At 39.5% G+C, this 23,064-nt stretch overlaps 1 protein-coding gene and 1 long non-coding RNA gene across 2 annotated transcripts in view; both read left to right on the top strand.

The window, feature by feature from the left end:
• LOC135080989 (neurobeachin-like) overlaps positions 1 to 23,064 on the top strand; it is a 737,070-nt gene that overhangs the window by 110,467 nt on the left and 603,539 nt on the right. The gene's annotated exons all lie outside the window — the stretch shown is intronic.
• LOC135081238 (uncharacterized) overlaps positions 21,293 to 23,064 on the top strand; it is a 32,712-nt gene continuing 30,940 nt past the window's right edge. Inside the window, exon 1 of the long non-coding RNA XR_010259154.1 lies at positions 21,293 to 21,383. This is a non-coding gene — a long non-coding RNA (uncharacterized LOC135081238). The remainder of the gene's footprint in view (positions 21,384 to 23,064) is intronic.

The following is a 23,064-nucleotide window of genomic DNA, read 5'->3' as shown; positions in this document are numbered from 1 at the left end:
GATTTGTTTTATTCATTATCATTACCGCTTTAGTGCACGTTGTGAATTAGGCTATTGATGGAAGTCTTAGAAAGAACTTTTAGACTTCCTAAGTGACCGGTTACAACACCAGCCCTCTTAGATCCTAGCCACTGAAGCCCGTTTTATAAAATAACACCTGGGTTCACACCTTCTATTCTCTAAAATAGATTAGTCTATTTACAGACGACAATAAATGCTTGAGCTTAAGCTTTTGGATCAAAACTTTAACCCTATAATCGGTATACCAAAAATATTTTCGTTGAATTGTAAACCGTATTCCAATATCATAAAAGCTTTTAAACAGAGTAGCAACACTGTATGTCATCGCCAGGGTAAGTTAATAATCGTGTAAATCAACTTCTTTTAACAATATTCGTAATAAAATGGATATCTCCTCATTCTTCTAACATTTTTGTATCGTTACAAATATTATTTGTAACTATATTTACAATCGATATCGATCTTCAATACCAACCCATCCCTGTCAGGTTTTCGCGGAAAGCGCGTAACAATCGCCTCTTTGTTCTTTAAGTGGGCGAAGTTCTGTGGATTATGAGGCGGCTCCTGAACGGTAGGGATTGTTGGTGGTTCCACCGTCCACGGGTGCGGGGTTCATGCATCATTAGCGAAGAAGAAGGTAGTCGAATAAAGGTCATAGCAGACTTATCAACTCGGAAAGGGATCAACACCGTATCGCCTTTCGCGCGCTGTAAACCGCGTGGCGAGGCGTTTACGTTAACGTGCGTTGCAGTATGGAGTTTCATACAAAGAATACTGACCGCCTCGAGGCTGACAGTATTCTTAACAACTCGAGTTGATACGGTTACGATCCCTTTTCAGGTTGATAAGTGTGCTACGTCCATAAGATTGGTTAACGGACGCAAATGATACTTGAAGTTTTAGATTAATTCCAGAACTGATAAATGTTTTTTGCAACGAGTATAAGTAGTGTGAGATCTAACAATAAACGTAAAACTTTATGAGATAACATGGCTCGTAATTAGACACGGAATGATATAACTTTTCGGACAGCGAATTTGAATAAACCAACACATAAACAAAGTGGGAACAACTCCTAATCTAGAGCGTTGCAAAAAATATAAATACAGCGCTCCAAAAACATAACCTTTCTGCTGTTGAGAAAAAAGTGTTATTAAGGCATTCCATTAGATTTTTAGCCTAGCTTTAATTTCCAAGTCGGCCGGCCAGTAATTACAGGCTGCCGTGATTAGTGCCTTGCGACCGGCCCAGACGACTCGGCCTGCCAAATTACACTACTCTATGCGAAAATATAGGTATTACACAAAAATACAGAAATTAGTGTCTAGCTGAGGCCCAGAGGTAGAGCATCACTAGGGCTACCCGAATCACCGCGACTTTTGATAGTTTTCGAGTTATGATTTTTTTAGAACATACAGGATTTTTGTTTACATTCGTGTTATGGATGTAAATACTTTTGAATCAGCTAGGCTTAGTATTTCCTCTAATAATTTTTAAAAATCAGAAATGTACCGTAACTATACGCGCCACAGTAACTAAAAAAGTCATCATATATTTCATAACTCGAAAACTATCAAAAATCGCGGAACATACATGGGGCATGGGGGTGATTCGGATAGCCCTAGTGATGCTCTAACTCTGGGCTTCAGCTTGATTCTACTTTTTGGGACACCCTGTATATCTCCGTGAATTCTCCGCAGACAACGCAGATTTACTAAAACCTGCTTCTACTGAGGTGGATTTGCGTGAAATCCCTTCTTAGCGCATGTACCAGCTATAAAACAGTTTACTTTTGTGAAATATCTTCGAATATGCGGCCGTAATGTTCCTACTCTTTTTATTTCGCAATAAAATATTTCAGGAATTTTCATACTGACTTCTTAATTCGTTTTCTCTAGAATTTTGACAAATTAGTTATTGACTGCGAGTAAGGCCCTCGCTTTTATCTTAAAATCGAGATGTTCAAGACATGGTTTGTTAAACCATTTGACCCATAGCGCCATCTAGCGTCGTCCAGCTAAATTATTCATTGGTGCACGACACACGATCGTGACAATGAAAACACCGTAGAAGTAACGCCGAGTTAACGTGGCGCTATAGTCGCAGAGTTTTCTCTTTAGAAGCTTCTAAATCCTATGTAAAGAACCTATATTTTGTCTGAAAATAGGCTCAAGGCAGTCTTGAACTAGCTGTAACTCGTAATCTTGAAAATCGTTTTGACTCGACCAAGAACACTAATTTTTTTTACTGGTTTACTCCAATTGCAATGCGGTGTTTTAGATGGAGATTTTGACCACAATGATATCCGATTGTTGGATTTAGGAAAATCATAACTTTTGTTAATATGTAAGCCACTCGGTACAAATGCGTTAATTTGAAAGAAAGAAAGAATAGAATAGAAATATTTATTTGTCTTTGAATAGGGTGTACAGAAGGTAAGGTAGGGTGTTGATCAATGGTAAGCAGCCTGAAATCGGAATCTTAACAGCCCGTTCGTCATCTATGCTTTCTCCTTACCCCGCTGCTCGGCCTTGAGTAAATTATTCATCAAAGGGAATGGCCCGGGGTCGCGGGCCACTCGCCCGAAGATTTGGGACGTCTTATTTTATCTAATATTAATCGTGTTATGTTAATAAATGAAGAAACCGCATTTTGCTTGTCTTAATAAGGAAGAAAGAATCGCCATTCCTATCACACCGAGAGAGGTATGCTTTTTCTTAACTTGGAGTTAAATAGGTATATTGGAATTGTCAACCCGCTAATCTGAAAATTATCCGGGGAGGCCTAAGTTCAGCCCCTACATCCTGTGGCTGAAATGATGATGACTGTTTAATATCTCCATGCTCAGCATACTGGCTGATTCGATATTTTTTTATAAAAAAAAGAAAAAAAGGAAAAAAAGCTGTCAATTGTTTTTACGTACTTCGCAGCTCGCTTTTGTCTGTAACACAATACAATTTTTCTGCGTCGTATCAAATCAAATATTATCATCGTCGTTTTCTTAGACCTACTGGTCAAACGTACTCCATATTTTTTGTGGTCCTTCGAGCCGGATAGCTCTTTGGATTCTACAGTCAATAAAAAACGCTCATCGAAAACTCTAAAATTTCCAGGTAGCACTTTTTAGCACGCCATTGTTAATTTCGTAAGTCAAAAATTCAAACTTTATTGTATTACTTTTACGTTATTTAAACGTTGACTCAAGCAAACACAGTTTTGCTTGTCAATTATTTCGTAAAATCGTAATAAAATAACTCTTCTTTTCAAACTCATTTTCATCGTTGAAAACTTGAACATTAGGTCGTATTGTCAATATTCATGATCAATTCAATCTTTATTGTATTACTTTTACGTTATTTAAACGTTGACTGAAGCAAACACAGTTTTACTTGTCAATTATATCGTAAAATCGTAATAATAACTCGTCATTTCACACTAATTTTCATCGTTGAAAACTTGAACATTATGTCGTATTGGCAATATTCATGATCAATTCAATCTTTATTGTTTTACTTTTACGTTATTTAAACGTTGACTCAAGCAAACACAGTTTTACTTGTCAATTATATCGTAAAATCGTAATAATAACTCGTCATTTCACACTCATTTCCATCGTTGATAACTTAACATTTTGTCGTATTAGGCAATATCCAAAATGGATGATGATTCAAAGTTAACTTTACTGAATACTCGTCGGGAGTATGTATTTCGTGAGATTCAAATATTGTACGATTTATCTCAACATATTACCACAGACAGGAGCAAACTTCCTCAGGTTCGTTTGCCAAAAATCGACCTACCAAAATTCGATGGCAATCTTGAGTTATGGCGAACATTTTATGACACATATCTTTCTTTAATTCATGAAAACGCAAACCTCAGTACTATTGAGAAATATCATTATTTGCTTTCTTGTCTCACTGGATCTGCATTGTCAATAGTTAAAAGCATACCAGTAATTGCTGATAATTATGAAATTGTCTTCAACGCATTGATTGAAAGATATGATAACAAAAGAATTTTAGCTGTCAATTACTTGGAAAAAATATTTAATTTCACACCATGGAAAACAAATAGTTTCAGTGAATTGCAAAAGTTAACTAACTTGCTAGTAGAATCTGTTAAATGCTTTAAAAGCAATGAAAATTTCAAATTTGGGTGAATTTATTTTATTCTATCTTGCATCCAAGAAATTAGATTCTCAAACCCGTGAGCGTTTTGAGAGTGAGAACTTTAAGGTTGGAAATATAGTACCTGAGTTTGAAGACTTAAAAACTTTTTTGTTAAATTACATCAAAATTTTAGAAGCCTGCGGTCGTTCTACCAAAACAAACAATTTTCAAAACTCAAATTCTAAGCAGGGCCAGGGTGCAAAACCTAAAACAAATTATAATCAAAAATCTTCTTTTCCTATTGAGTCGGGATTGTGTTCAGAGACAGGGTCGAACTCATGCACAGGGCCGTATTTGACTTCTGATGATCACGGGGAGGATTGTAATTCCGAACCGGACTTGAACACAGGGGTGTATTCAGCATCAAATAAATTCCCTGACTGTTCATGTTGTGGTTATTCTCATCATTCTATTTACAAATGTCCAGTTTTTCATGGAATGTCAACCATTGATAAATTAAGTTTTATTAAAAGAAAAAACCTTTGCAGCAATTGTTTACGCCTGAACCATCAGGTAGATAATTGTTTTTCTAAATCAAATTGTTCAAAATGCAAGCAACGTCATCACACACTACTTCATGAGGATGTGACTGCTTGCCCCAGTACCTCTTTGACTGTCAAGCAGTTACCTAACACTGACACTTCAGTGAATGCAGTGAATGCTAGTGCCCATGTAACTCATGGCCAATCGCAAGTGATTTTAGGCACATGTGTTGTTCAAGCTCGTGGTCCCAGCGGTGTGATTAAGGTTCGAGCCCTTATCGATAGTGGAGCCCAAGATTGTTTCATGACTTCTTCGTGCGCTCAGCGGCTTGGCTTGCCATTGCGGCGCTGTAGGATTACAGTTGCTGGACTAGGACAAAATACTGTACACCAGGTGAAAGGTGTGACGTCATGCGTTATCCACCCCTGTTTATCTGAAGAACCTCGGTTTGAAATCTCACCAATCGTAATGGATACCATTACAAATAAAATGCCAACAGCGCAAGTACCTTCACACGTTCGAGATTCTTTTAGACACTTGGTGTTAGCTGATAATCAGTTTGATAGACCTGCAAAAATTGATCTGTTGCTTGGAGCAGAGTTATTTGATAACATCTATAATGGCCAACGTTTGTTTTTTGGCTCTGACTTGCCAGTAGCTCTTCACAGCGTGTTCGGATGGGTGATCAGTGGAAAATTGGATCTTTCTTGTCGACCACCAACTTCAACCACCTCTCTCTTCGCTTCTACACTTGCCCTAGACAATGTAGTCAAGCGTTTCTGGGAAGTTGAAGAACCTCCTGTAGTAAAGATTGTTAACCCAGAAGACGTGAAGTGTGAAAACATGTTTTCTGATCTTGTAAGGCGAAACTCAGATGGTCGTTATGTGGTGCCTATAATGCTTAAGGATCCACTTGAAGAATTGGGTGATTCGCATCAAATGTCTATGTCTCGCTTGCATAATTTGGAAAAGCGACTTATTCGTCACCAACAGTTGAAAGCTGACTATGTTCAGTTCATGCAAGAGTATTCTGATTTGGGACACATGACTTTAGTGGATTCACCTTCAGGTGCCAATGGAAACATCATACCACATCATTGTGTAATTCGCCCGGAGAGCAGCAGCACAAAACTCCGTGTAGTCTTTGATGCTAGCGCGAAGACTGGAAATGGAAAATCATTAAATGATATTGTTTATACTGGACCGAAACTACAGAATGACATTGTTGATATTATCACAGCACTTCGGCTGGATGGTATAGTTTTTACAGCTGACATATCTAAGATGTACAGAAATATTGATCTGCGTCCCGAGGACAGACAATATCAACATATATTCTGGAGAGACTCACCGGAAGAGACTGTGAGTGAATTTGAATTAAACACTGTGACTTACGGTGTGAGTAGCTCACCTTATTTGGCTATTCGTACACTTCATCAGTTGGCTCAGGATCATGGTGAGCAATGGCCTCGTGCAGCAACTGCATTGCTCAAAGACACCTTTATGGATGATATCGTGGTGACAGCTCCGTCGGTGGACGTTGCCTTAGAAATAAAAGACGAGCTAATAAACTTACTCGATTGTGGAAAATTTGAGCTACGTAAATGGAGCAGTAATTCTCTTGATTTTCTTTCACATCTTCCAGCTGATCATCGTCAAACACCTAAAGCGTTTTGTGATAAAGAAAATCAATGTACACTCAAAATTCTGGGCATTCAGTGGGACCCACTCAATGACAAGTTTACTTACACTCATTTAGAAATGAACCCGGCTTGTACCAAGCGGATTGTTCTCTGGAGTGTGGCAAGAATTTATGATCCACTCGGATGGCTAACGCCAGTGGTATTATTGGCCAAGATGTTTATACAAGAACTGTGGCGTCTACAACTGGACTGGGACGAACCAGTTTCTACTGAAATGTTACAGAAATGGCAAGATTTCGTACGAAAACTGACAAATTTATCTAGTATCAGTATACCTCGGCAAGTAGTTCACTCAACTACATGGTTGAATACAGCACCACACAAATTGAAAATGTTCGTTGCTCACAGAGTCGTAAAAATTACGGATGATCTCAGTGTTGATAACTGGAAGCACGTACCTAGCAACGCATGATAACCCTGCGGATTTATGCAGCCGTGGATTTCGCTGTTCCCAGCTTGTTTCTCACCAAGTTTGGTGGCATGGTCCTGCTTGGCTTGTGACTGAGAAATCGTTGTGGCCCGTGCAAACGGATATCAGCCCTCCAGATATTGTACCCGAATTGAAACCGGCGGCTTCTCATACCTTAACTGCGTCAAAGGAAACTAATGTTGATGCGATTAGCGAGCTTGTGGAAAGATCTTCATCTTTTTTACATTCTCAGCGAGTTGTAGCATGGTGCCTTCGGTTCATCGGCAACTTGAAAAAGAAAAGGGACGACCGTGAACATAACACGGATTTGACTATCACGGAACTTGAGAACTCACTGGTTGTTCTTATTCATAATGAACAGAGACGCCATTTTTCTGAAGTTCTGGACTCTTTCGCTACCAACTCCAGTTCCAGATGTAACAAATCGCTGCTCAAGCTCAGTCCATTCATTGATGAAGCTGGATTACTGCGTGTGGGGGGGCGTTTGCGTAATGCGCAGCTTCCATTAACAGCGATTCACCCATTTCTGCTTCCGAAGCACTGTCATTTGTCGAAGCTAATTATTGATCACTACCACCGGGTATACTTACACTGTGGGCCGCGTGTCCTTCAGAATTGGAACAAAGAAAATACTGGATTCTTGGTATTCGCAACATGATAAGATCCAGACTTGCGAAATGTGTCACAATGCTTCAAGGTCAAGCAATTACCAGCACACCCCTTAATGGGAGACCTTCTAGGCCCGAGAGTACAACCAGCTCGTTGTTTTCAAAATATTGGAATAGATTTCGCCGGACCTTTCACTGTCAAAGAAAGCACTAGACGTAACGCTCGCACTTATAAGGCTTACGTTTGCATTATGGTCTGCTTGGCAGTTAAGGCTGTTCATTTGGAGGTTGTTACTGACTTGTCGACTCCAGCTTTTATAGCAGCCCTTGATAGGTTGCTTCACGCCGTGGACTGTGCAGGCTCATAATCAGTGACTGCGGTAGAAATTTCATAGGAGCGAAACGGTATCTTAACGAAACTCAAAGGTTTTTTTCCCGCTTTGAGGTGTATTATGTATATAGTTCTAGGGAAGTTTTATTTTTGTTTCTTAACTAATTAATTCGTTCATTTTGTTTTAATGCAGGTGCTTATCCTTGCGACTTTTAAATCGTTGCTAGAGTGCAATATAATTTAATTTTCACTGTCCCTGTAAGAATGCGTGCAGTGTTTTATTATTTCTTCTTTTCCTCTTGAAGAGATTTAATTTACTTTTTTTTGAAATCCCTAAGTGATTTCAAGTGGGGGGGTATGTTTAATACCTCCATGCTCAGCATACTGGCTGATTCGATAATTTTTATAAAAAAAAGAAAAAAAGGAAAAAAAGCTGTCAATTGTTTTTACGTACTTCGCAGCTCGCTTTTGTCTGTAACACAATACAATTTTTCTGCGTCGTATCAAATCAAATATTATCATCGTCGTTTTCTTAGACCTACTGGTCAAACGTACTCCAATGACAATTATTTAGCAAATAGGCAAGCTGAAGTACGAAAGTTCATTACTTATTTCTAAGGCCCGTACGACAAAACGGCACTCAAATCTACTCTCAAAACCAACTTCAAACTTACGATAATAAGGTTCAATCAGAGGTTTCAGTTTAAGACCGCTTTCACACTATCAGCAGGGCGTCGCGCGATTGTCGCGCTGCTTAAGTCGCCCAAATGTGGAAGCGCTCTTAATCATCATGTCTAGAACCGTTTCATGATAAAAGTTCATGTGACCTAGATCAGAAAAGTCAATTAACATTAGTGCGGTATCACGTACCATGACCTTTAGCTCATTTGCACATAAATCATGAACTCCAACGCCAACAAATCCCTCCCGATTCGTTTTAATCAATTAAAGTGCTTTGTATCGTCAAGATAAACGGAACGCGTCCGTCGTAAAACATCGTACGCTTTACGTACGCCGCGACGCGTGTCGTACGCGGGACGCACGCAAACGACGCGTAATGAGGGAGGGCAGTCGTGTAATCTAGGAGATTTGTTGAATTCATACTTGTGTCGAGACTATTACGACTGAACGACTGGTTGATCCGTAGATGCGGCAATAGAGATGCCTTAAAAAGCTCTATTAAGTGCCTTGTCTTAATAAGAACTAGTGTAACTAGCAAGGGTTTTTAATTTACTTAATATTATAAAAGTCCACGATTCAGGGTTAACTAACTTACTTGATTAAAGCGTCTCATAATCATCCTAACATGTTTAACCCTCCCATAGAGGAGGGTGGAATTCCCTCACCCTGCCCTGCGCACTTCCTAGGCGCTCACTGTAGTTAAGGACGAAGCTTAGCTCGTCCTTGGTGGGCGATTATGTTAGAGTTAGTTTAAAGTTCGTTCATTGTTCTATTACTAGATGGCGCCACATGCTATGTTTGTGTTTAGTTTACATATTTGTACCACTAGATGACACTTGTATTTTATGTGCAAAATATTAGCCCGCGGTGTCCAGATTTTTTGCCCGGCCTTTAAATATAACCGGGATCCAATAAAGCATTGAATTCAGTTGACCTCAAGACAGTGTTTCATTCACTAGTAGTTAGTAGTACCCAGTCAGTGGTAGGTAGGAGTGAGTGATAGCGCCTAGGAAGTACGCAGGGTGAGGGAATTCCACCCTCCTCTATGGGAGGGTTAAACATGGTCCTTCGAGCCGGATGCTGTGAGGAGGTACTAGCATCCTAAGGAGTGGATTCCTCCTCCACACGAGCAGTGGACTGCTGCTGTGGGGCACCTCAGAGGTCCAGAGGAGGGCCTCAGACGGCGCTGGGCTTAGCCGGCGTATACGTCAGGAACCGGTGCCATTTGAGGACAGAGGAGGGTCCAAGGGCAGCTCTCAGAGGCTGCAGGAGGTGAAGGTCTACTTCATCTAAGAGGTCCTGAGGAGGATCTCGACGGCGCTTGGCTTGGTCAGCGCACGTCAGGTTGAGGACGGAGTGACGTCCGCGGAGCAGCCCTCCTACCAGAGGTTGCAGGAGGTTCGGCAAGGATCGGCAGACGCGAAACTTCAAACTTCGGCAAGTTTCGTATGAATTCGGAAATGTCACCGTGAGTAACTTCTTTTTGATTGACTGTCAGTGTATAATTTGGTGTCAGTGCGGTTTTGAATTTTGACAGTCGATTTACTTTTTAGAAGACTTTTAAATTTTTGATATTTCGGTGACAGTTTTGTATTTTGTTTATTCTGTTTTGTCAAATTCATAAAATGGCGAAACGTAAAGAATGAAAGATTGAAATGGAAAATATTATGAGATTTCAGCATGATATTTTTAAGCGTTTGAACAAACATAAAGTTAATTTCAACAAACTTTCGGAAAGTCAAATAACTAAACAGTATGTAGAAGGTAAATTGGAACTGTTGGAACAGCTGTGGGTAGAGTTTTCTTCAGGACACAAAGAGTTGATGCGTAGTGCATGTCCTGAGGAACTAGCTGATTCCTTGTATGTTAAAGAGGACTTATGTGATCAAGTAGAGGAATTGTACACTTGGTTCAAATGTGATCTCAAAACTTGTTTGTTGAAGTTGACTTCCAACATCGATTCAGATAGTACTCCGCAAGTTGTTCAGGGGAAAATTAGTCAACTTGAATTGCCCAAAATTATTATTCCATCATTTTCGGGGAAATATTCGGAATGGCCCACATTTTGCGATTTATATAGTTCTTTGGTGCATTTCAATGAGCATTTGACAAAGGTACAGAAGTTCCATTATCTAAAGAGCTACCTTACAGGAGAAGCAGAACAACTTGTGAAGCACATATCTATAGCGGAATGTAATTATGATAGGTGTTGGCAATTATTAGAGGAGCGTTTTAATAATAAGAAATTCATTTGCCAGCAAAAATTAAATCGGTTCTTTAGCCAGAAAAATATTGTAAAGGAGTCAGCACATGCGCTGAAGGAATTAATTGACACAACTAATGATTGTTTGGCTAATTTGATGAATATTTGTGTAAATGTAGATAGTTGGGATGTAGTTCTTGTTCATGTTTTGACATCGAAGTTGGATACTGAATCTAGACGTCAGTGGGAGTTCATGATTTCGGAAACTCATACATCGGATGAACTGCCTACTTATGATCATTTTAAAGACTTTCTAACTAATCGTTACAGGGCATTGGAGTTTTTAGATTCAAAATCCACTTCGGTAAATGTAAATAATGTACATAATAGAACTACTAAGTCTATGCATATTGTAAAAAATGTGCAATGTCCGTTTTGTACGGAAGGAGGGCATAAACTTAGGTTTTGCAAAGAATTTGCAAGGGAGGCGGTGGAGTCTCGTCGGGAATTTGTTTTAAATAACAATGTATGTTTTAATTGTTTAGGACTCAATCATTCTGCCAAATTCTGTAAATATGTAACTAAATGCCGAATCTGCAAACGCAGACATCATTATCTTTTGCACCCTCGAGGTAATGTCCATAGAGGTGTAGGAAATAAAAGTTCTGGGTCTTGTTTGTCTCCTCTATGGGAGGGTTAAACATGGTCCTTCGAGCCGGATGCTGTGAGGAGGTACTAGCATCCTAAGGAGTGGATTCCTCCTCCACGCGAGCAGTGGACTGCTGCTGTGGGGCACCTCAGAGGTCCAGAGGAGGGCCTCAGACGGCGCTGAGCTTAGCCGGCGTATGTCAGGAACCGGTGCCATTGGATGACGGAAGAGGGTCCAAGGGCAGTCCTCAGAGGCTGCAGGAGGTGAAGGTCTACTGCACCTAAGAGATCCTGAGGAGGATCTCGACGGCGCTTGGCTTGGTCGGCGCATGTCAGGTTGAGGACGGAGTGACGTCCGCGGAGCAGCCCTCATACCAGAGGTTGCAGGAGGTTCGGCAAGGATTGGCAGAAGCGAGACTTCAAACTTCGGCATAATTCGTGAGAAATGTCACTGTGAGTAACTTTTTGATTGACTGTCAGTGTCAGTGCGGGTTTTAATTTTGACAGTCGATTTACTTTTTAGAAGACTTTAAAATTTTTGATTTTTCGGTGACAGGTTTTGTATTTAAACATGTTTAACCCTCCCATAGAGGAGGGTGGAATTCCCTCACCCTGCGTACTTCCTAGGCGCTATCACTCACTCCTACCTACCACTGACTGGGTACTACTAACTACTAGTGAATGAAACACTGTCTTGAGGTCAACTGAATTCAATGCTTTATTGGATCCCGGTTATATTTAAAGGCCGGGCAAAAAATCTGGACACCGCGGGCTAATATTTTGCACATAAAATACAAGTGTCATCTATTGGTAAAACTATGTAAACTTAAACACAAACATAGCATGTGGTGCCATCTAGTGATAGGACAATGAACGAACTTTACACTAACTCTAACATAATCGCCCACCAAGGACGAGCTAAGCTTCGTCCTTCACTACATCGCCCACCATGACAATCGCCCATTATGAACACTTAAAAACTCAAGAAAGAAGGCATAATAATTTTGAAAGATAACCCTGACATTTTAAACATTTTATATTACTTCAATCAGTCTGCCTTCTTACCTTACTACTATCCTTATATCTAACCTTAGCCCTAAAATTTCTGTTTGTTGACTTTGTACAATTTCCCGATAAAATCCACCCAAACAATGTCTCTTGTGCAACAGGGGTACCGCTTGGACCTTTCCTAACTCCCTCTAGCAAGACTTGACTAAACACATCTACTCCCAATAACAAATCGATACGATTTGGCGTGTGATAGCCAGGATCTGCCAACGGCAAATTCATACTCTTAGCCCATTGCACAGGTTCTATTTTACGGGATGGTAATAGAGAAGTTATTGACTTTAAGACATAAGCTCTCACCCCTAAATTCGCCCCTGGATGAATCCTTGAACTAATCTCCAAGTCAACAAAAGCCTCGGATATTAAACTATCCCCACCTATTCCTGACAAGCGCTCTTTGATTGGAGTCTTTTTCAACCCAAGTCTTCGTACTGTTTCTTCAGTTACGAAAGACGACTCCGAGGCCTGATCAAGTAATGTTCTAATCTCTATGCTTTCCTTCTTGGTCGACATAGTTTTAACTACCGCAGTCGGCAGTAAAACTTGATTATTATTTCCTGTCGACAAACAAGACCCAGAATTTCTATTTCCTACACCTCTATGGACATTACCTCGAGGGTGCAAAAGATAATGATGTCTGCGTTTGCAGATTCGGCATTTAGTTACATATTTACAGAATTTGGCAGAATGATTGAGTCCTAAACAATTAAAACAAACATTGTTATTTAAAACAAAATCCCGACGAGACTCCACCGCCTCCCTTGCAAATTCTTTGCAATAACTAAGCTTATGCCCTCCTTCCGTACAAAACGGACATTGCACATTTTTTACAATATGCATAGACTTAGTAGTTCTATTATGTACATTATTTACATTTACCGAAGTGGATTTTGAATCTAAAAACTCCAATGCCCTGTAACGATTCGTTAGAAAATCTTTAAAATGATCATAAGTAGGCAGTTCATCTGATGTATTAGTTTCCGAAATCATGAACTCCCACTGACGTCTAGATTCAGTATCCAACTTCGATGTCAAAACATGAACAAGAACTACATCCCAAATATCTACATTTACATCAAGATTCATCAAAGTAGCCAAGCAATCATTAGTTGTGTCAATTAATTCCCTCAGCGCATGTGCCGACTCCTTTACAATATTTTTCTGACTAAAGAACCGATTTAATGCTTGCTGGCAAATGAATTTCTTATTATTAAAACGCTCCTCTAATAATTGCCAACACCTATCATAATTACATTCCGCTATAGATATGTGCTTCACAAGTTGTTCTGCTTCTCCTGTAAGGTAGCTCTTTAGATAATGGAACTTCTGTACCTTTGTCAAATTCTCATTGAAATGCACCAAAGACCTAAATAAATCGCAAAATGTGGGCCATTCCAAATATTTCCCCGAAAATGATGGAATAATGATTTTGGGCAATTCTAATTGACTACCTTTCCCCTGAACAACTTGCGGAGTACTATCTTGATCGATGTTGGAAGTCAACTTCAACAAACAAGTTTTGAGATCACATTTGAACCAAGTGTACAATTCCTCTACTTGATCACATAAGTCCTCTTTAACATACAAGGAATCAGCTAGTTCCTCAGGACATGCACTACGCATCAACTCTTTGTGTCCTGAAGAAAACTCTACCCACAGCTGTTCCAACAGTTCCAATTTACCTTCTACATACTGTTTAGTTATTTGACTTTCCGAAAGTTTGTTGAAATTAACTTTATGTTTGTTCAAACGCTTAAAAATATCATGCTGAAATCTCATAATATTTTCCATTTCAATCTTACATTCTTTACGTTTCGCCATTTTATGAATTTGACAAAACAGAATAAACAAAATACAAAACTGTCACCGAAAAATCAAAAATTTAAAAGTCTTCTAAAAAGTAAATCGACTGTCAAAATTCAAAACCGCACTGACACCAAATTATACACTGACAGTCAATCAAAAAGAAGTTACTCACGGTGACATTTCCGAATTCATACGAAACTTGCCGAAGTTTGAAGTTTCGCGTCTGCCGATCCTTGCCGAACCTCCTGCAACCTCTGGTAGGAGGGCTGCTCCGCGGACGTCACTCCGTCCTCAACCTGACGTGCGCTGACCAAGCCAAGCGCCGTCGAGATCCTCCTCAGGACCTCTTAGATGAAGTAGACCTTCACCTCCTGCAGCCTCTGAGAGCTGCCCTTGGACCCTCCTCTGTCCTCAAATGGCACCGGTTCCTGACGTATACGCCGGCTAAGCCCAGCGCCGTCTGAGGCCCTCCTCTGGACCTCTGAGGTGCCCCACAGCAGCAGTACACTGTCAGTGTGTCACAAGTGTCAGTGCGGGTTTGAATTAATGACAGTCGATTTACTTTTTAGAAGACTTTTAAATTTTTGATTTTTCGGTGACAGGTTTTGTATTTTGTTTATTCTGTTTTGTCAAATTCATAAAATGGCGAAACGTAAAGAATGTAAAATAGAGATGGAAAATATTATTAGATTTCAATACGATATTTTTAAACGTTTTAACAAAAATAAAGTTAATTTCAACAAACTTTCGGAAAGTCAAATAACTAAACAGTATGTAGAAGGTAAATTGGAACTGTTGGAACAGCTGTGGGTAGAGTTTTCTTCAGGACACAAAGAGTTAATGCGTAGTGCATGTCCTGAGGAACTAGCTGATTCCTTGTATGTTAAAGAGGACTTATGTGATCAAGTAGAGGAATTGTACTCTTGGTTCAAATGTGATCTAAAAACCTGTTTGTTGAAGTTGACTTCCAACATCGATTCAGATAGTACTCCGCAAGTTGTTCAGGGGAAAAGTAGTCAACTTGAATTGCCCAAAATTATTATTCCATCATTTTCGGGGAAATATTCGGAATGGCCCACATTTTGCGATTTATTTCGTTCTTTGGTGCATTTCAATGATAATTTGACAAAGGTACAGAAGTTCCATTATCTAAAGAGCTACCTTACAGGAGAAGCAGAACAACTTGTGAAGCACATATCTATAGCTGAATGTAATTATGATAGGTGTTGGCATTTGTTAGAGGAACGTTTTAATAATAAGAAATTCATTTGCCCGCAAACATTGAATCGGTTCTTTAGCCAGAAAAATATTGTAAAGGAGTCAGCACATGCGCTGAAGGAATTAATTGACACAACTAATGATTGTTTGGCTAATTTGATGAATATTGGTGTAAATGTAGATAGTTGGGATGTAGTTCTTGTTCATATTTTGACATCGAAGTTGGATACTGAATCTAGACGTCAGTGGGAGTTCATGATTTCGGAAACTCATACATCGGATGAACTGCCTACTTATGATCATTTTAAAGACTTTCTAACTAACCGTTACAGGGCATTGGAGTTTCTAGATTCAAAATCCACTTCGATAAATGTAAATAATGTACATAATAGAACTACTAAGTCTATGCATATTGTAAAGAATGTGCAATGTCCGTTTTGTACGGAAGGAGGGCATAAGCTTAGTTATTGCAAAGAATTTGCAAGGGAGGCGGTGGAGTCTCGTCGGGAATTTGTTTTAAATAACAATGTATGTTTTAATTGTTTAGGACTCAATCATTCTGCCAAATTCTGTAAATATGTAACTAAATGCCGAATCTGCAAACGCAGACATCATTATTTATTACACCCTCGAGGTAATGTACATAGAGGTGTAGGAAATAGAAATGCAAGTGAGGAAGTTAAAAGTTCTGGGTCTTGTTTGTCGACAGGAAATAATAATCAAGTTTTACTGCCAACTGCGGTAGTCAAAGCTATGTCGACCAAGAAGGAGAGTATAGAGATTAGAGCATTACTTGATCAGGCCTCGGAGTCGTCTTTCGTAACTGAAGAAACAGTACGAAGACTTGGGTTGAAAAAGACTCCAATTAAAGAGCGCTTGTCAGGAGTAGGTGGGGATAGTTTAGTATCCGAGGCTGTTGTTGACTTGAATATTAGTTCAAAGATTCATCCAGGGGAGAATTTAGGGGTGAGAGCTTATGTTTTAAAGTCAATAACTTCTCTATTACCATCCCATAAAATAAAACCTGTGCAATGGGCTGAAAGTATGAATTTGCCGTTGGCAGATCCTGACTATCACACGCCAAATCGTATCGATTTGTTATTGGGAGTAGATGTGTTTAGTCAGGTCTTGCTAGAGGGAGTTAGGAAAGGTCCAAGCGGTACCCCTGTTACACAAGAGACATTGTTTGGGTGGATTTTATCTGGAAATTGTACAAAGTCAACAAACAGAACTGATTTTAGGGCTAAGGTTAGATAATAAGGATAGTAGTAAGGTTAGAAGGCAGACTGATTGAAGTAATATAAAATAATTATGGTCTGGGTTATGTTTCAAAAATATTATGCCTTCTTTCTTTAATATTTTAAGTGTTCATAATGGGCGATTGTCATGGTGGGCGATGTAGTTAAGGACGAAGCTTAGCTCGTCCTTGGTGGGCGATTATGTTAGAGTTAGTGTAAAGTTCGTTCATTGTCCTATCACTAGATGGCACCACATGCTATGTTTGTGTTTAAGTTTACATAGTTTTACCAATAGATGACACTTGTATTTTATGTGCAAAATATTAGCCCGCGGTGTCCAGATTTTTTGCCCGGCCTTTAAATATAACCGGGATCCAATAAAGCATTGAATTCAGTTGACCTCAAGACAGTGTTTCATTCACTAGTAGTTAGTAGTACCCAGTCAGTGGTAGGTAGGAGTGAGTGATAGCGCCTAGGAAGTGCGCAGGGTGAGGGAATTCCACCCTCCTCTATGGGAGGGTTAAACACCTCCAACGGAATTCAAATTCAAAACCTCAGCTGGCCTTGCAGTCCAGTACAGAAACCACCAGACTGCGGTCATATACTTAATTAATTTACACGATTCGTATTCGTATACAGATTTTCGAGTGCTCACTTAATAAAAATATCTGCTCTTCCAAAATTCAAGACCGCGACCGCTGGCTCGTAGTCCTGTAGTCTGCGGGGCCTATTCCAAAACCCCGCTTATGTAGTTTCGGTTCTATCTGTCACCATCGCTCATGCTGCATCTCGCTTTGCATGACAGGGATGGCAACATTCGAAACTTCTTATAACGTTTTTCAGAGTAGCCCCGCTGGAGCGCGGATCACTACAACTTAGTTTGTAGAGACCCCGTTGAAGTGGCGGTGGCCATGTTTGTTGAAGGGCCGGTGTCAAAAGGACACGTGCTCGAGTGAAGACGAGCAAACGGGTCCTCACGGGCTAACGATCGCACTAGAACTGGGGCAAACAAAAATCTAACTTATGTCAATACGTATTATATGACTTTAAAACTTTGTAGAGCAATGGAAAGTTATCAGCAGTTGGAGATTTAATAGTTTTGGTAAAGGCTTTACCTACGTCTCGCTGACGACGGCGTAAGCTCCATGCTGTATTGTGAAATTCAGTAGACATGGAACGATTTAATGATATAACATAAGTGCACTGTATAATGATGTCCAAGTCCAACTAATGATAGCAACGGCACAGTTTGTAATCGGACAGTATAGGTGTGTTTCTTTCGCCATTTCTTCTCAGCACCAGCTGATAATACTTATGTTGTCCGGAAATGGTAATAGGGCGCGCAAGCTATATTTGGGACATGTTAAATGCCCTGCAACTGCAAACGACATGTATGCAATATGCAAGCATCAATCATCACGCGATTTCTTTTTAATTAACCTGCTTATTGCGAACGTTTTGAAATATGAGTAGCTTTATATTTGTAGTTATGTAGCTTCATTAATATTGGGTGCTTTTATAACCATACATACAATTGTGATGTAGTCATAAAATTGACCGCGGCCTGTCAACGAGCGTAATCCCACCGCGTCATAATTAGCGGGCATGAGTTGCGAGCGATCGTTACCACCGCCCGAGTTTTAACGAGCGCTCGATAGTGTTTGCTCGATTCCCGACGGATTTGCGAAAACTTCAATCATACAGGTACTCGTCGGATTATGTGCAGACGCTCAGTAATTCGGGTAATTATTAAAAAGGTATTAATGCCTAGTTAAATCATAAGAAGTGAAGAGGTAATAATAGTTCGCAATGATTTTGTTGTTTTGTTATGTACACACGACAGCACATAAGGCTACCCATTTTGTTGCAAATTCGCTCTTATTACAATTGCACAAGAGCCCACAGTCTTTACTTTGATGTGCCGTTCGTCTGTACATATTGGTAAAAACCTACGATGATATGGTATGGTTCGGTATGGTGTATTTGTTTATATTGTGTAAGCAGATATGCTTTCTCACATCTGACTATACAATATTTTAGTTACAAAATCTTTCTTTCCATCACATAATATGCCATAGTGTTACCCAGGATGCGCCATCGTTTGTATACTTACGAGTGTGTAATATTTGTAGTTTATGTATGTACTAGCGGCCGCCCACGACTTCGTACCTACGCGTGGATCCCGTTTTACCCCCTTCATCTATCTTACGCGGTTTAGATTTTTTCATACAAATGTTTTTTCCCGCCCGTTCCCGTGGGAATTATACAATATCCTGTTGTAACTAAGCTTTAAGTTTACTAAGGTACCTGCATGCCAAATTTTAAGCGTCTAACTTAAGCGGTTAAGATGTTTCATACAAAAGGATTTTCCCGCTAATTCCCGTTCCCGTGGGAATTTCCAGTTCCAAATTTCAAGTGCCTACGTTTAGCCGTTTAGGCTGTGCGTTGATATGTCAGTCAGTCAGTCAGTTTCTCCTTATGCATCATCCCTTCGCTATTTTTTTTTTTTTTTAATGTTTGGACAATTTCACACTGCGCCAGCTAGCTCCAAAGTAAGCAACTTAATGCTTGTGTTATGGGTGCTAGCTTAACGGATATACTACTTATATACTTTTTTTTTATATACATACATATTATACATAGTAACACCCAGACCCGTCACAGAAATTAAAATTCATCATTTCAATTTCTGCCCGGCCGGGTAATCGAACCCGGGACCTCTCGGGATAGTAGTCCGTTCTGAACCACTACACCAAACGGCCAACAAATTATTATTAGTCCTTATTAGCCCTAAAATACCTATGTATTCGAATATGTTTTTCCTGTAATCGAATACTATTCAATAAGCTCTCGATATTATCAAATGTAAACCCGCGAAACAAAAGCGGAGTGCAAACTGTCAGGACGCGTTCGGTTAATTAATGTGATTAAGCCTTAAAAATACGCATTCATTTCGAATAATGACCACTGACGAAATTATTTGTAAAAGCGGTAATGATATGTATTATGTCAATGATACCTACATATAAGAGGATTAAATTGCATTGACATTATTTATTTTTGCTACGTACACTCGTAGAATGGTCAGCGGAATATATGCGCGTATTGCGCGTGTTTTTTTTAACTATTTAAAACACGCGTAATATAACGGATATTATTGAATGGACAATTACCTTGAACAAAAAGAAAATACAGTGACATAATACTTTGATTTCTGTTGTTGGGACAACTCTGTCACTTTCAATGTTGCTACATGAAAAAAAAGTTTATACTCGTATTACTTACTGTCTGTAAACTTTCATAATTAAATGACCTTCCGAATTTAGTATCCTCAACACTTCTTCAGCCATTACTTAGTGTTATCGACTCTCAAGGACTTGTAAATTATCCTGAAATTAAGATTAGAATATAGATTTAGCTTTTCTAATTTTCTCCTGAGAATTGTTTAGTATTTCGCTCTTCAATCACTTCCAGTTCGTTAGATCTTTAGACCGATTCGAAGGCTACGTTCAGACTGATTCAAGTTATTTAGTTTGATAATGATCTAGTATTTATTTCAAATTCTTTCAGCAATTCTAACGCAAATTATCTCTTTGTATTTCTATTAAAAAGCTGATTCTATAGAACAGTCGGAGTAATTACTTTGAAACTTTCTCATTGCATTATTAAATTTGTTTCATTAGTTTGATGGGTATTATAAACCGAGAGTCTTTAAGAATAAGAGAATACTTAGGTGTGTTTATTGAGGCAGCTTGCTCCACTTAAGTCTTGATCACTTACCGTCAGGTACCAAGTACTTTACGAACTTTTAAGTGAGACCTTTCACAAAAGGTCATGGTGAAGTTTTTCATTTGGCGCTCGTTGAATATTCCAGGAACCTGAAATTGCGTGATTCCAGAAATTTGACGTTACGTTACCCATTTTAGTGTACCTTAGGTGCTACATTCAATTAATGCCGCGGTGATTTTAGATTACGGTGGATTTTAGTCCGGCGTGATTTTCAGTTTGGTTAGGATATAGCAAGCTTGAATCAATCTTATTGTTCGATCCGAAATTGGGTTTTGTGCTTCGAAGAGCACGTGCCTGAAATTGTTAAGTACATAAATCCAAATCAGTGGTATGATTAAAATTGTATTTCGTGGTTATTAAGAGGTACAATGTACAATTTTTTTGGCAATTGGCTGTCTTTCTAACATTATGATTACTACGTAATCGCATTAATTCTATTGATTATGTAACAGTGAATTAAAACAAAAATTTGTTCAAACAAATAGGACACAATAAACACGTTAAATTAGTGACTTGTGGAAGGTCTTACTACATTTACAGGTCTCTAATTCAGCCTAGAAACGTATTAAACGCAAGAAACTAATAAGCTCCCCCAATCACGCAGTGTGATTAACGTGCCAACTATAAGGTGGTCCATTGATTACCGAGCTAATCCCTCGGGAATCGAACCGGTCTATTAACAAGCCTATTACTAACCCTAACGAAGCGGCGCCTAAACCTCCATGCAGGTTATTTTTAGATCTATGGGGATAGCAGACAACGATCCATTGGATGGCTCGCGTCTCATTAACTCTCCAATAAAATAATTGAGAGTTTCTGTTTAGGGGCGGGCGGGCGCGGGGCGGGCGGCCCGGGCTCAGTGATCGGCCGCCCTCTCTGGCGCCCGAACGCGTCCTCGCGTCGCCCTCCGCGTAAACACAGTGTCCGTGTGTACCAGGAGTGCATGAATCCATGAGTGTTGGGTGATTTCAGTGGCATTCAGTGGTAATGTGATACGTCAGGGTTGGCTAAACACGCCCCATTGTTCATGAAGTGCCGGTACGCCTGTGGTTTGTAGCTTTCTTACGTGGACCCATGTTTCCGCGATTCAGATGTATTTGTACCAATTTGTATGGCAGAAATCCTCTTAAAGTAAGCTTTGATGACTCGTAATGTTTCTAATCTGGTACGTCATTGTAGCTTATTTAATACAGAGGCATCGATCTCCGCCAGGGACGGTTTTTCCTTTCATCCTCCCGCTGTCATTGTATAACTTTAGCCATAACATTTAATTGCTTATGATTCTCCAGTAGCAGTGGCTTTTATTGTGCCAGTATCCTTAAACGTCAGATGACATTTCGGTTTAATCTGGCGTCCTGTCACTCAAATGTATAACAGTCGATCGCGTTTTCCCGTTCCCGACAATCCCGGCCCTATTACATTAAAGGCTCCCCGGATTATTATTGGGAAAGTTCTTAATTATATTAAAGTTGGATGTAGTAGTAAATATCAATTGGGAGGCGCAATGAGCAATTATAATTTATCAGGTATTGTTTGATAATTGTTAAGTTAATTGTTTATTTGGTAAGCAATATGGCTCCAATGTTGTAAATTAACTTTCTCATATCGAGATGTGGTTACGATATGATCTAATCTTAACTAGCGGAAGATCAATCTTATTTCTTTGAGCGCTAAAGAACAAATAATTTTAGAGTTTTGGGATATCAGATAAAGCGATAACAAGGTTTTACCAACCTACCTAAAAACCTAAGAACTATACACAATTGGCAAAAAAGTAAAGCCTAAAAGTATGAGGTGATTTCTCAGATCTCAACACATCCCTCTATCTCGCCCCTGTAACCCTTCGCAAATAGAGGCATCATCCTGGAAATCAATCCTTCGGGAAACAGACAAAACGGGGATAAAAGATCAGTAGATTGCCGACCTAGACAAATGTGGCCGTGAGTCCCGGCTTGGATTAACTCCATTGAAAAAACCACTCGGATAGAGAATTAACCTTTGTCCGACGTACAAAGGAATTGATTTAACTTAGGCCCAGAACAGACGGTGAAACGCAACTGCAACGAAACTGCAACTGCTAGTTACTTTTGAGTTGCATCTAAGTTTCTGCCATAGCGTCCGTTGAGAGACCACACATGACGCGACCAGTTTGAAACTTTCCGTTTCAGTTACATTCATCAGAATCATCAGAAAGTTGCAGTTTCGTCGCAGTTGCGTTTCACCGTCTGTTCTGGGCCTTAGTGTTTTTCAGTTTTTCAGCTCGATACCTAGAGAGCTTCGCATGGATATTGGTCGTAGCGATCTGAGAGCTTTGTTGTTCGCAGCACGATGTTGCGCGTACATTTTGAAAAGTTTGTTGTTGATCCGTGTTTGTGTCGACACGAAATTGTGTTGACAGAATTCGTTGCTTGAACAGGGTTATTCTATTGTAGACTTATTTGTACGGATTACTTTGTATTTAAAAAATAATTTGTGTTGTATTTGTACGTCACTTATTAGATGGCTACATCATAAACGTAAATGCATTTAGTTAAAACATAATTAATTGCGTGGAGTCAAAAGACAATGCCGGAAATTGGCGTCTTTTTTTTTTTCGCGCGGCCATCGACCAATCTTTGTTTTTTGATTACAAAATAGTGTAATAAACCAAACTTACAACGACATG

Source organism: Ostrinia nubilalis, chromosome 19, assembly GCF_963855985.1.
Source record: "Ostrinia nubilalis chromosome 19, ilOstNubi1.1, whole genome shotgun sequence".
Classification (NCBI taxonomy): Eukaryota; Metazoa; Arthropoda; class Insecta; order Lepidoptera; family Crambidae; genus Ostrinia; species Ostrinia nubilalis.
This window is presented reverse-complemented; position numbering and strand designations above follow the sequence as displayed.